The sequence below is a fragment of the Xenopus tropicalis genome, chromosome 1 (genome assembly GCF_000004195.4).
Source record: "Xenopus tropicalis strain Nigerian chromosome 1, UCB_Xtro_10.0, whole genome shotgun sequence".
Taxonomy (NCBI): domain Eukaryota; kingdom Metazoa; phylum Chordata; class Amphibia; order Anura; family Pipidae; genus Xenopus; species Xenopus tropicalis.
In genome coordinates this window covers 106055031-106067408 of record NC_030677.2, presented here as the reverse complement: position 1 = coordinate 106067408, position 12378 = coordinate 106055031, and positions in this window count along the sequence as shown.

Genomic DNA, 12378 nt, shown 5'->3' with positions numbered 1-12378 from the left:
TGATAACTGGAGATAATTCTTGGATGTTAAAGGACTGGGACTCTTCTAATTTGTAACTGGAGTATACATCATACACCAATAAGATATTAAAAAAAACAACATAAAAATAAAGTATAATATTTCAAGGCATTATTATGAGCATGTTATGAGATACATGCAAGTAGTTTGTTGAAGACAGCAATAAAGCGAGTGCTAGAGACTGAGGCTCAAAGGGGAAAGCTGCCGGGAGTACTAGGAGCAGTATGTCTGTGCTGGGAAAAGGAGCTGTTTTGCTGGTTTAAAGAGGTCCCTGTTGCCAAGGAAACCATTTCCTGTGTCTGGACATGTTTAGAGCAGCTGGGTTCCTCAGCCTGAGCAAAAGAGCAAGAGAATATTTGCAAATTAGACTTTTAAAATCTGAATATTAAATTATTGCTCTTCATAAAAGCAAAATCATGCAAGCATAAGCACATATTTCAGGTACTACTCTACAGTAGCCACTGAAAAATGACATTTATTTGCAGCATTAGCTTTAACTTTACATTGAGTTTTCAGTAATATTTGGCTTGTTAAATGTATCAACTTAGGTATAATATAATATAAAAGTAGGAAATGTTTCCACATTTATTATTACCACAGCCAACAAGGATTATGTATTGTTATTGAATTCATTTAACTAAGGGGACAATTTATCATGCTCTGTAAAAAAAATAATGGTGACTAAATACACCACATATCACCATCGTCATATTTATCAAGCAGTGCATACATTTTCCATGTAAACGATTTCTACATAAAATGCAGACTAAAAGCTAGTAGCTTTGATCCTCCAGAGAAAAAAGTAGTTTTTGCCTAAATTTTTCCCATTCACTTGAACGGGTTTCACCATAAATATAAACACATTAAGTAACCTGTATAAATAATGGCAATTGGGCAGCATAACAGAAAATACGTAGTTTTATAAATGTACTATTTATATTACACTGCTCTTTATGCTGTTTTTCTGGTGTAAATAATTTTACACAGCATGATAAATAGGCCCATGTGTGTTTAGGATAAATTTATGGAATACGTTATGCTGTATATTTCCCCAAACCAAATTCAAAACAAGCAAGGTGAATGGGTATTGCTGAGAAAGCTTTTTTGACATCATTATTGAGTGCCCCTTGTCTTCCACATCAGCCAATCAGTTTGGAACTCTCCACAGCCGCCCACCTGTCTAAGGAGTTGTCTGGGCACCATGTTTGGAGAAACTGGCAATGTGGAAGACTTTTTGTATGACAAATAGTTGTAGCATAGTGGAAGAGGACTTCTCTAACAAGGTAGGGCAATTAATGTTATTGCAGAGCTAAAAATATCTTAACCATAATGTAATTTCCCACTGACTTTAATATGAATATTGAATATTCACAGGTTTTACATTTTTTTCAGCGAAGCAAAACGTGCAATTTCTGATCATCACTATGCATGAGATATAGAGGCACTTTAACATACACTAACCATAATTGTGTGACAGGTTTCTTGGTTACCTATGGAAAGTATTCTGAATCAAGGGCAGGAAACTGATATTGTACAAAATGTTTCTAAAAATAAGCTTGCTTTACTGTGCAAATGCAAGTAATATCCCTCTCTATAACATTTTTAAAGGGGAATGTAAAAATTGTGAAAAAGAATTTTTCCAGGGGTAATTGATATCAATGATTTTGCTGGGGCAACCATAAGCACAGCTCGTATTCAGGGGGAAATTAATACAACTGCTCATTGTCAGGAGCAGTTATTGACTTTTTTGATGACCCAGGGCAGTGTATACCAGTGTTCACTGTTAGTGCCACATGTTATTAATGCCATCGTCAGGGTGGCAGTAGCTCCAGGATTTCCCTCCAGGATTGGCAGATCTTCCTATTGGTTGATAGGCAAAAAAGCATATCAGTGATACAATTAAGATACATACACTTTTTACTTTACATTTAATGATTTTATATATATATATATATAAATATATATGTAAAAAATGCTGATGCACACCAGGAAAATGTAATCAAAAAAAGATACTTATTTTATTTAGATCGACGTTTCGGTCCTCACCCGGGACCTTTATCGAGATCTTGGTGAGGACCGAAATGTCGATCTAAATAAAATAAGTATCTTTTTTTGATTACATTTTCCTGGTGTGCATCAGCATTTTTTACATATTTACAATCTTATCAACGTTTTGGCTCTGGCCTAGAGCCTTTTTCTTGAAAAAGGCTCTAGGCCAGAGCCGAAACGTTGATAAGATGGCAATACTATAATAAAGATCGTTTTTATGGAAAAGACCCTGGAGTGCACTCGCAGTAATCTTTTTGAAATATATATATATATATATATATATATACAGAATATATATATATACATATACTGTATATATTGGCGGAACTGAATCCAAATCATATGACTTTTTGTCAAATAAACGTGGAAGTTGAAAATCACTCTTTATCCTCTCCATATGCAAATTAAGATTCAGTTCCATATTTGGCCAAATCTTTCGCAAAGGATTCATGGTTCAGCCAGATCCAAAAACTGTGGATTCGGTGCATCCCTAATATATAAATATATATACATATGTATGCAATTTGTTAGTAGGTAGGTCCTGCCTCACTTTGATATAGTGCTAGGAGAGGAGTGTCACTTTCTCTGTTTGCTTCCACGTGAGGAACAAGGTGGATGTCCACTGTGAGTCTGGGTACAGGCCCAGTTAAAGTTGGGGGACAGGGCCTTGTGAATGAGGCATTAGATAGGATTGTAAAGCAGTTAGGGTGGAGCTAGAAAGAGCAGTTCTGAGCTTCAACATAGGAGTGGTAGGTACATCTCCCAGGCCATATTGCCTGTAGTGTAGGGATCCTGGTGATAGGGAATCAGGATAGAGAATTCGATGAGGTGATTCAGGTCACTATGGGGTGTCACAGAAGCGAAGTGAGATTCCTGCCAAGGGGAGTTTCAGCCTGTATTACACTATGCATGTAATGTTGCCTGTACCACTTGCCTCTGAGAAACTGTGCTGTAAGTAAGCCCTGTGGATGTTCAATAAACAATTTCTGTTTTGATGTTTGCAAAACCTCTGGTGCCCTCTGTCTTTATTTTTCTGTGTAGCAGCAAGAGAGGTGTAGTTGCACAATACCTTCACCTTCCTCTTCCATTTAATGAAGGCCCATTCTGGGTGAGTGAGTACAGTGTAACCCATGTTTTATTGGTACTAGTCTGGAAAGGCAGTTATTGAGCCAAAATAGAGGTTACATATATGTATAAAAGTTAAAATACAATATCACTGGCACAATTAATTTACCAATATTTCCAGTTGAATGCTGGAAATTCACAAATATTATCTGCCCCTTTCTATCCAGCTGTAGGTTATTAGGGAAAGTTTTGAGTAAAAAAACAAGTACTAGTACAGGTACAGGACCCTGAATTACAGAAAGGTCATCTCCCATAGACTCCATTATGATCAAATAATTCCAGTTTTTCAAAATGATTTCCTTTTTCTCTATAATAATAAAACAGTACCTTGTACTTTATCCTAACTTAAGATATAATTAATCCTTATTGGAGACTAAATACTAATTTTTGGTTTATTTAATATGTAAATGATTTTTCAGTAGACGTAAGGCATGGTGATCGAAATTACAGAAGGATCCCTTATCCGGAAAACTCCAGGTCCTGGGCATTCTGTATAACAGGTACCATACCTGTAGTAGTCTTTAAAGGAGAAATAAAGGTAAAAACTAAGTAAGCTTTATCAGAAAGGTCTATGTAAATACAGCCATAACCACTCACAGAAACGCTGCACTGACTTCTCTGAAAAAAGATTTCTTGTGTCTGTAATTCCTATGCCACAGACACGCAGCTTTCTGTTCTCTGCTCTCTCCTGCTCCCCCCTCCCTCAAGAATGGTAAGAACTCACTCCCCCCCCCTTAGGAATGTGGATCTGAGCCAATCAGCAGAAAGCTGACTCATAGTCTAACTAACTGAGCATGTTCACTTGGTCTGGGTGTCTGTGCAGGAGTGATGCATTATGGGAACTTTCTTTACACAGCTCAGCGTTTTTTCTCCCTGTTTGGCTTCTAATCTTCTGAACAGGTGAAATATGGGGAGACTTAAGGGCACTATTGAGACAACTGAAGGTATACCTGCAGCTTGAGATTAACTCTTTACTAGCCTTTCCTTCTCCTTTAATTTCTTGATTACTACTGATAAGTGATATAGTTAGTATACAAAATCCCATCATAAAAAGCAAAAATAAAAAAGCTGAACACTGAAAAACCAAAGGATATTTCAGATAAAGTTAAGGCAAAGCAATGTTAGACATGGTATCTAATTGGAGCGATGTCACATTGGACTATTTAGGGCATATTTGCCTGATTCTTGAAAACCTTGCAAAATAAGAATTTTATATCAGTCTGGGCTAAACAAGCTGTGAAGTATGAAATGTAATAATTTTATACAAGTATAGGATCTATTATACAGGAAGCTTCACACCTGGTGGTTTCCGCATAAGGGATCTTAATGGAATTTAGATCTCCATACCTTAAATCTGTTAAAAATCATTTAACCATTAAATAAACCTAATAGGATTGTTCTGCCACCAATATGGACCAATTAGGACCAATTACAAGGTTCTTTTGTATTACAGTATAATTTAAAATGGACTGTATGGGAGATGGTCTTTTCGTTATTCTGGGTTTCTGAATAAGGGATCCTGTACCCAAATAAAGTGGCCCATACAAAGAGAATCAAACAGTCTGTACAGAACCATAGCCACAGAAATACTTACAAAAGGAAAAACAAACACTCACTGTAGAATAGCTTGATCATCAGAAGATTGTATTATACACCATCACAAAAAACAATACATGATAGCACAAAATTTCAGTCTGTGCTGCGCCAGAAGCTTCACAGGTTAAATAATTTGATGTTTTAGTCAATAAAACAGAAATGTTGTGCTTTCCAAGTCCTGCTCTATTATAATTTTCTTAAAATAAGCCAAATAATATAGTTTTGCATTGATTAACTCTGCGGATTCTGCATTCTTTTGGTTCTGTTTCTTTTACCCTAGAAGAAACGATGATATTAAAATCTCAATTTTATATGTGACCTTGTTACTTTAAGAGAGACAGCAGCACAGACTTTAGAGCAATAAAAATATGCAAAGGTTATACTGTAATAATGTAGACCTGTTCGAAGTCTGTACTCACTGTACATCACAAATGAAGTACAATACATTTTCTTCACACCAAAAATTGCTTGTATAGATGTGTATGAATGAAGAAATCATATAGAACAGGGACTTTTTCTTCTACATCTAGAGGTGGGTGACATTTTCTATATGTAAGTTTACATGATCAAAGCATTATGAAAATGTTAGGTCCAGTATATTATATATATAGGCCTTTCTTAAATGCAAAATAAGTCTTAATGAATCATGGATATATGTCTTTTTCTATTAATAATAGTTAGCATTCTATCACATTCTTTCTCTATGGCTCTATCTCTAAGTTTATTTTTCCAGTATTGATTGTCAAGGATTTTCCCAAGTCTCAATAAGGTTTAACTAGCCTGCATCATGAACAACTTTGTGCATAGTTTTGTGTCAATGGCAGACACAAGTGAACAGTGCAAGAAAAGAGTAGATGTGAATGTGATCTTAAACCTTCAAGGACCTTCCTAATTACAGATGTTTTACAGGTTTATCATTTCCAGGTGTTCATCACAAAATGTACTAGACATTGATGATTTGCTGTACTAATGTTTTTGTACTACTCTATTGGAAGAATATAGTTCCCACTATATTACACTCTGAGGAATATTTAAGGACAAATTTTAAAGGATGCATGTTTAACACTAACATTGTTTTCAGGGTTGGACTGGGCCGCCGGGACACCGGAAAAAATCCCGGTGGGCCCCAGTCCAACCTTTGCCGGCGCTCCCCCTACTGACTGTTCCTCCCCTGACGCGTTCAATTTATACGCGCTTGGGGAGGACGTCAGGCGGGGGCCCTGCGGGGGGGTTAGGGGGGCCCCTGGTGGGGGGTTAGGGGACGCGGCTGGGGCACCTGCAGGGCCCCTGGGGCGGGAGCCCCGGTGGGCCCTGCACCCCCCAGTCCGACCCTGATTTTAGGGATTGGTCTTTTCAGGTGCAGGAATCAGGCTCTTGTTTTCTACTTTGTATTTTTTATTCTATGTTTATAACAATTGTTATAATAGTTACAGGTCCGGTTTCCAATCCCTTTTGTCTGTTAAAGGAACAGTAACACCAAAAAATGAAAGTGTTTTAAAGTAATTAGAATATAATGTATTGTTGCCCTGCACTGGTAAAATTAGTGTGTTGGCTACAGAAACTCTACTATAGTTGATATAAATAAGCTGCTGTGTAGCCATGGGGGCAGCCATTAAAGCTGGAAAAAGGGAGAAAAGGCACAGGTTACATAGCAGATAACAGATAAGCTCTGTAGAATAAAATGGGGTTTTATCTGTTATCTGCTACGTTACCTGTGCCTTTTCTCATTTGAATGGCTGCCCCCATAGCTACACAGCAGCATTGTTTATATAAACTATAGTTGTCCTTCTAAGGCAAACACACCAGTTGTACCAATGCAGGGCAACAGTACATTATACTGTAATTACTTTTATACACTTTCATATTTTGGTGTTACTGTTCCTTTAAGGGAAAACTAAACCCCAGCACCCTTCATTTTTAACCAATAGTCCCTTGCCCCAAACACATGACTGGCTGCACATAATAGATCAGGGGCAGCCAGTACTAGTTTTCTAAGGGCAGATTTGAGCAGCAAGGTTTGTGGCTGCCATCTTTGTCCATGTCACATCTGGTATTTGTCTCTCTGGCAGCAATTGCTAACAAGAAGAAAGTGCAGTGGAAGCCAGGACCAGATTGCCTTCCATTATGAGTACTCCTTTTCAGTGAAGACAGATGGCAACCCCCCTGTGCAGTTCTGTTGGTATGGGCGTGCCTTGATTTTTGGGGGCCCTGTGTAGGGGTGCTATTAATTGAAAAACACTTTCTTCTTCTTCCTATTTGTTTCTTTACATCTAAGTTATGCTGCATTAGTTGCTGTGTTATAACTTAGGTATCAGATTTGAGACTATTGTGATTTCACTCCCAATAATGTTGTTATTTGTGTTGATTCAAGAGACTATCCTCCCAATCTATGTGTTGAAGCTATAGTCTTAAATAGGCAACATTTGCTTGCCTTACCTTATATCAGCTAAACATTTATTTAGTAATAATTTATCTGACTGTTCTTATATACCACAGTTCATTGAATTTATGTTTATTAAATTTTGTTCTACTCTTTATTTATTTCATAATTAGTTAAATAAGGTTTATTAATTGTTAAATTAGACTCTACTTTTGCTCCTAATATTGACACCAACCATTGATTCTTTATAAAGATAGCTTTTAAGATTTCATGCTTAAAAGGCACCATGAAGTCCTGTGACCTATATAAAGGCTTAATGTTGTGACTTTTTAGTCTTATACCAAATACAAAGGGGTTACATTTATGAATGTATAAAGAGAGAGAGAGAGAGACAAACAAAGAAAGACAAAGAAAGAACAGGTTTTGTATAAAGGCATGATACACATTGATAGAGGTTTCAAACTGCTATTTTGCTTCTATTAGAAACAATGTAAGTCTCTATAGAAAATATATTGCATAAACAAAATCATATGTAAAACCCTGTTTCACCTAAATAAAACATTTTTATAAAAATATAATTTTTTAGTAGTATGTGCTATTGGGTACTCCAAATTAGAATTAAGGGCCGCCTAGGATCATACGATTCACAGTGCACACAAACATGCCAAGGCACACATACATGCTAGGCAACATCAGCCAATGAATGGTCAGAGTTCTGTATTTTGCTTAGTGCTGCAATGTTTCTGGTCATGTGATCTCTGAGGGAGCACACAGCTCATCACTAAATGATGGATCAAGGGAAAGGATATAAAAGGGCAATATTTACTGATATATATATATTCCAGTTAGGCGAGATTCTTTAAAAGGTCACTTAACATAATATAAACTATCTGATGGTTAAGTATTTGTTCAGAGGGTATAGTTTTCCTGCTATAACAACATTATGCAGCACAAATATGAACATAATTGATCTTTATGTCAAACTCCCCCTCCAAAACAGTGTGGGAATGTTGGTCGAGTGGTATGAGTAGAGGGGCTCCCTAGGCAGATCAGGACCCACTTATAGATTGCATCCCTTTCACAGGAGGAAAAAACATTTGCACAATATCACAGACTACTGAGAGAAAACTATATTTAATCCCAATTTATGTGAGATGGGGGTCCTATGTCTAGCTCATCAGTTAAATCAGTTAGACACTGTTTTAAAAAGGTTTGCGCAGTATCGTTCCAGTGGAGAGAAATATTGATTTTGCAAACAATGATTTTCAGGTATTTGATCCACAGATCATTAATTGTCTTACCAGAAAGTTGTTTATGCTAAGTTACTGGTTCGTTCTGTGCTTGCTGCATCCTTAAATTATGTCCCTATTGTCCATGCCATGGATTCTGTCTTAATCCTGAATCTATTATCTTAATGATTTCCTCACAATAAGCCCATAAAGATTCTACAGTTAAAGTACGATAGTGCCTTAGATTTAATATGAAGCACTTCCTGATTACAGAATATAGGACTGTCTTTAAAAAATGCTACTTTGCTCTCAGTTTGTCCCAAGCCACTAGGCAAAAAGGAGCCTCAGAGTCCCATAACAACAGCAGACATATAAAAGCAATGTGTCTGCTGTTGTCTTTGCTTCCTGACCCTCCAGCATCAAGCCTCCCTTAGTAACTAGAGCAATATTATTTGCCTTTATGGCTATCTGCAGTCTTCTTGCATTTTTCAGGCATAATTTGTACAAAAATGTACAAACATGTATACACTCATATGCACTTTTTTTACTGGGATTTTGACCACTCATTCCACTGTGCATTTTTGTATTGGTTTTATTGCATTTTTAGTTATATTACATTTTGCATCTTGATTATTAGTTTTGTCCAGAAAAGTTATGTTTAACGGGAGTCAATTCTACACTACAATATAGTAATTACACTACAGTGGACATAAATGTTGCAGTTATTGTTGGCAATGCATTCATTACATTTACACCCACCTGTCTCCCCCCGCCCACCAGTGATTCATTACAGTGCTGCTTGCAATATTGTATTTATGATGATAGCTGCAGGTCTCTGTGCTCTGAAACAGGGTACAGCTATACAGCAATGGAAGAAGGCAGTTTGCATAGTGCAAAACAATTTACAATTTACATATTTAATTTCGGCAAGCTTGTCAACAGTATTTTTGTGCATATAATGAAATGCATTTCTGATATATTTCTCTAGTTTATGAAAAATATATAATTGTTTTGGTATTTTGAGTCATATACTGTATCTTGTTACAGAAGTGACACAAAAAAAAATCAGGTAGCTTTATAAAGCTCAGGTTATCCTGGGCAATGGAAAAAACAACAATAACCAAAATACCTGTAAGTTACAGAACATAAAAATGTAAATGTTTAGATTACCTTAAGTTACCTTTAGTATAGTATAGACATACAGCTATTTTTAGCAAATTTTTAACTGGTCTTGAATTTGAGTTTTTATAATATTTGTTTCTTCTTCTGCTTCTTTCTAGCTTTTAAATGTGCATCCTGGACACTGGAAGCCTGTTGTTCTGTGAGGCTGCCATTTTAAATGTTACTTTTACTTTTATAATATATTTTTTTATATATTTCGTTTCGCTCCTATTCATATTACAGTCTGTCATTCAAACCACTGCTTGACTTCTAGAGTAAATAAGGCCTAACTACCAGATGAATGCTGAAACCACTGAAATTCTTAACTGAAGAGTTGCAAATTTTGGGGAACAGTGATCACAACATGGTCTCCTTTGAGATAATGCTACAGAGACAGCTCTATAAGGGAGTAACTAAAACACTCAATTTTAGACGTGCAGACTTTGCCAGTATAAGGGCATCTCTGCAATGTGTCAACTGGGAAAGGCTTTTCATGGGGTTAGACACAGAAGGAAAATGGAACATCTTTAAAACATTGCTTTGCAAGTATACACAACAGTATATCCCCCTTGTAAGCAAGGAGAGGCATCGCAAAGCAAAACCTTTATAAAAAACGTGCTTTAAAAGCATTCAAGTTAGCTGGGACAGCGGAAACTTTCATCAGGTACAAGGAAGCAAATAAAGCATGCAAAAAAGCTATCAGGCAAGCTAAAATAGAGATGGAAAGGGATATTGCAGCAAGGAGTAAAAAGAATCCAAAATTATTTTTTAATTATGTGAATAGTAAAAAAATGAAGCAAGAAGGGGTGGGAACTTTATTATCACGGGGGGGTACGTTGGTTGATGAGAACGGGGAAAAAGCAGAAATTTTGAACTCTTATTTTTCATCTGTCTTTACATCTGAGGAGCCAGATAATGAAGGCTTCCCTTTTAATTTACCCAGTGCTAGTAATTTAGCTACTGACGCGTGGGTCACTCAGGAGGAAATTCAAAAGAGACTTGAACATGTAAAGGTAAACAAAGGTCCAGGACCGGATGGGATTCATCCCAGGGTATTAAATGAGCTGAGCGCTGTGATTGCCAAGCCTCTTCACATAATTTTTCAGGATTCGTTGAGGTTTGGCATGGTGCCAAGAGACTGGCGAATTGCTAATGTGGTGCCATTATTTAAAAAGGGATCTCGTTCTCAGCCTGAAAACTATAGGCCTGTTAGTCTGACATCAGTGGTAGGAAAGCTTCTGGAAGGGGTAATAAGGGATAGGATAGTTGAATACATTGCAGTTCACAATACTATTAGTTTGTGCCAGCATGGTTTTATGCGTAACAGATCTTGCCAGACTAATTTAGTTGCCTTTTATGAGGAGGTGAGCAGGAACCTTGATGCTGGAATGGCAGTTGATGTCATCTACTTAGATTTTGCTAAAGCGTTTGATACAGTACCTCACAGAAGGTTAATGATCAAATTGAGGAATATTGGCCTAGAACATAATATTTGTAATTGGATAGAAAACTGGCTGAAGGATAGAGTACAAAGAGTGGTGGTAAATGGAACATTTTCTAATTGGGCCAGTGTGGTTAGTGGAGTACCGCAGGGGTCAGTCCTTGGTCCTTTGCTTTTTAACTTGTTTATTAATGACCTGGAGGTGGGCATAGACAGTACTGTTTCTATTTTTGCTGATGACACTAAATTGTGCAAAACTATAAGTTCCATGCAGGATGCTGCTGCTTTGCAGAGCGATTTGACAAAATTGGAAAACTGGGCAGCTAACTGGAAAATGAGGTTCAATGTTGACAAGTGCAAAGTTATGCACTTTGGTAGGAATAATATAAACGCAAACTATCTACTGAATGGTAGTGTGTTGGGGGTTTCCTTAATGGAGAAGGATCTAGGGGTTTTTGTAGATCACAAGTTGTCCAATTCCAGGCAGTGTCATTCTGTGGCTACTACAGCAAATAAAGTGCTGTCTTGTATAAAAAAGGGCATTGACTCGAGGGATGAGAACATATTTTTGCCGCTTTATAGGTCCCTGGTAAGGCCTCACCTTGAGTATGCAGTGCAGTTTTGGGCTCCAGTCCTTAAGAAAGATATTAATGAGCTGGAGAGAGTGCAGAGACGTGCAACTAAACTGGTAAAGGGGATGGAAGATTTAAGCTATGAGGTTAGACTGTCGAGGTTGGGGTTGTTTTCTCTGGAAAAGAGGCGCTTGCGAGGGGACATGATTACTCTGTACAAGTACATTAGAGGGGATTATAGGCAGTTGGGGGATGTTCTTTTTTCCCATAAAAACAATCAGCGCACCAGAGGTCACCCCTATAGATTAGAGGAACAGAGCTTCCATTTGAAGCAGCGTAGGTGGTTTTTCACGGTGAGGGCAGTGAGGCTGTGGAATGCCCTTCCTAGTGATGTGGTAATGGCAGACTCTGTTAATGCCTTTAAGAGGGGCCTGGATGAGTTTTTGAACAAGCAGAATATCCAGGGCTATTGTGATACTAATATCTACAGTTAGTATTACTGGTTGTATATATATAGTTTATGTATGTGAGTGTATAGATTGGTTAGTATAGGTTGTGTGCTGGGTTTACTCGGATGGGTTGAACTTGATGGACAATGGTCTTTTTTCAACCCTATGTAACTATGTAACTATGTAAATTTACATTCTCTTATAATATCACTGTATACATTACACCTTGCATTAAAAGTTAACTTTAAGTCAATATACGAAAAAACTAGCTGGCATTTAATACTATTTGTGTACTCCTTTTTGGTTTTCCATACATGTAACAGACTCTCTAACAGGATAAGTATGGACCTCCAGTATG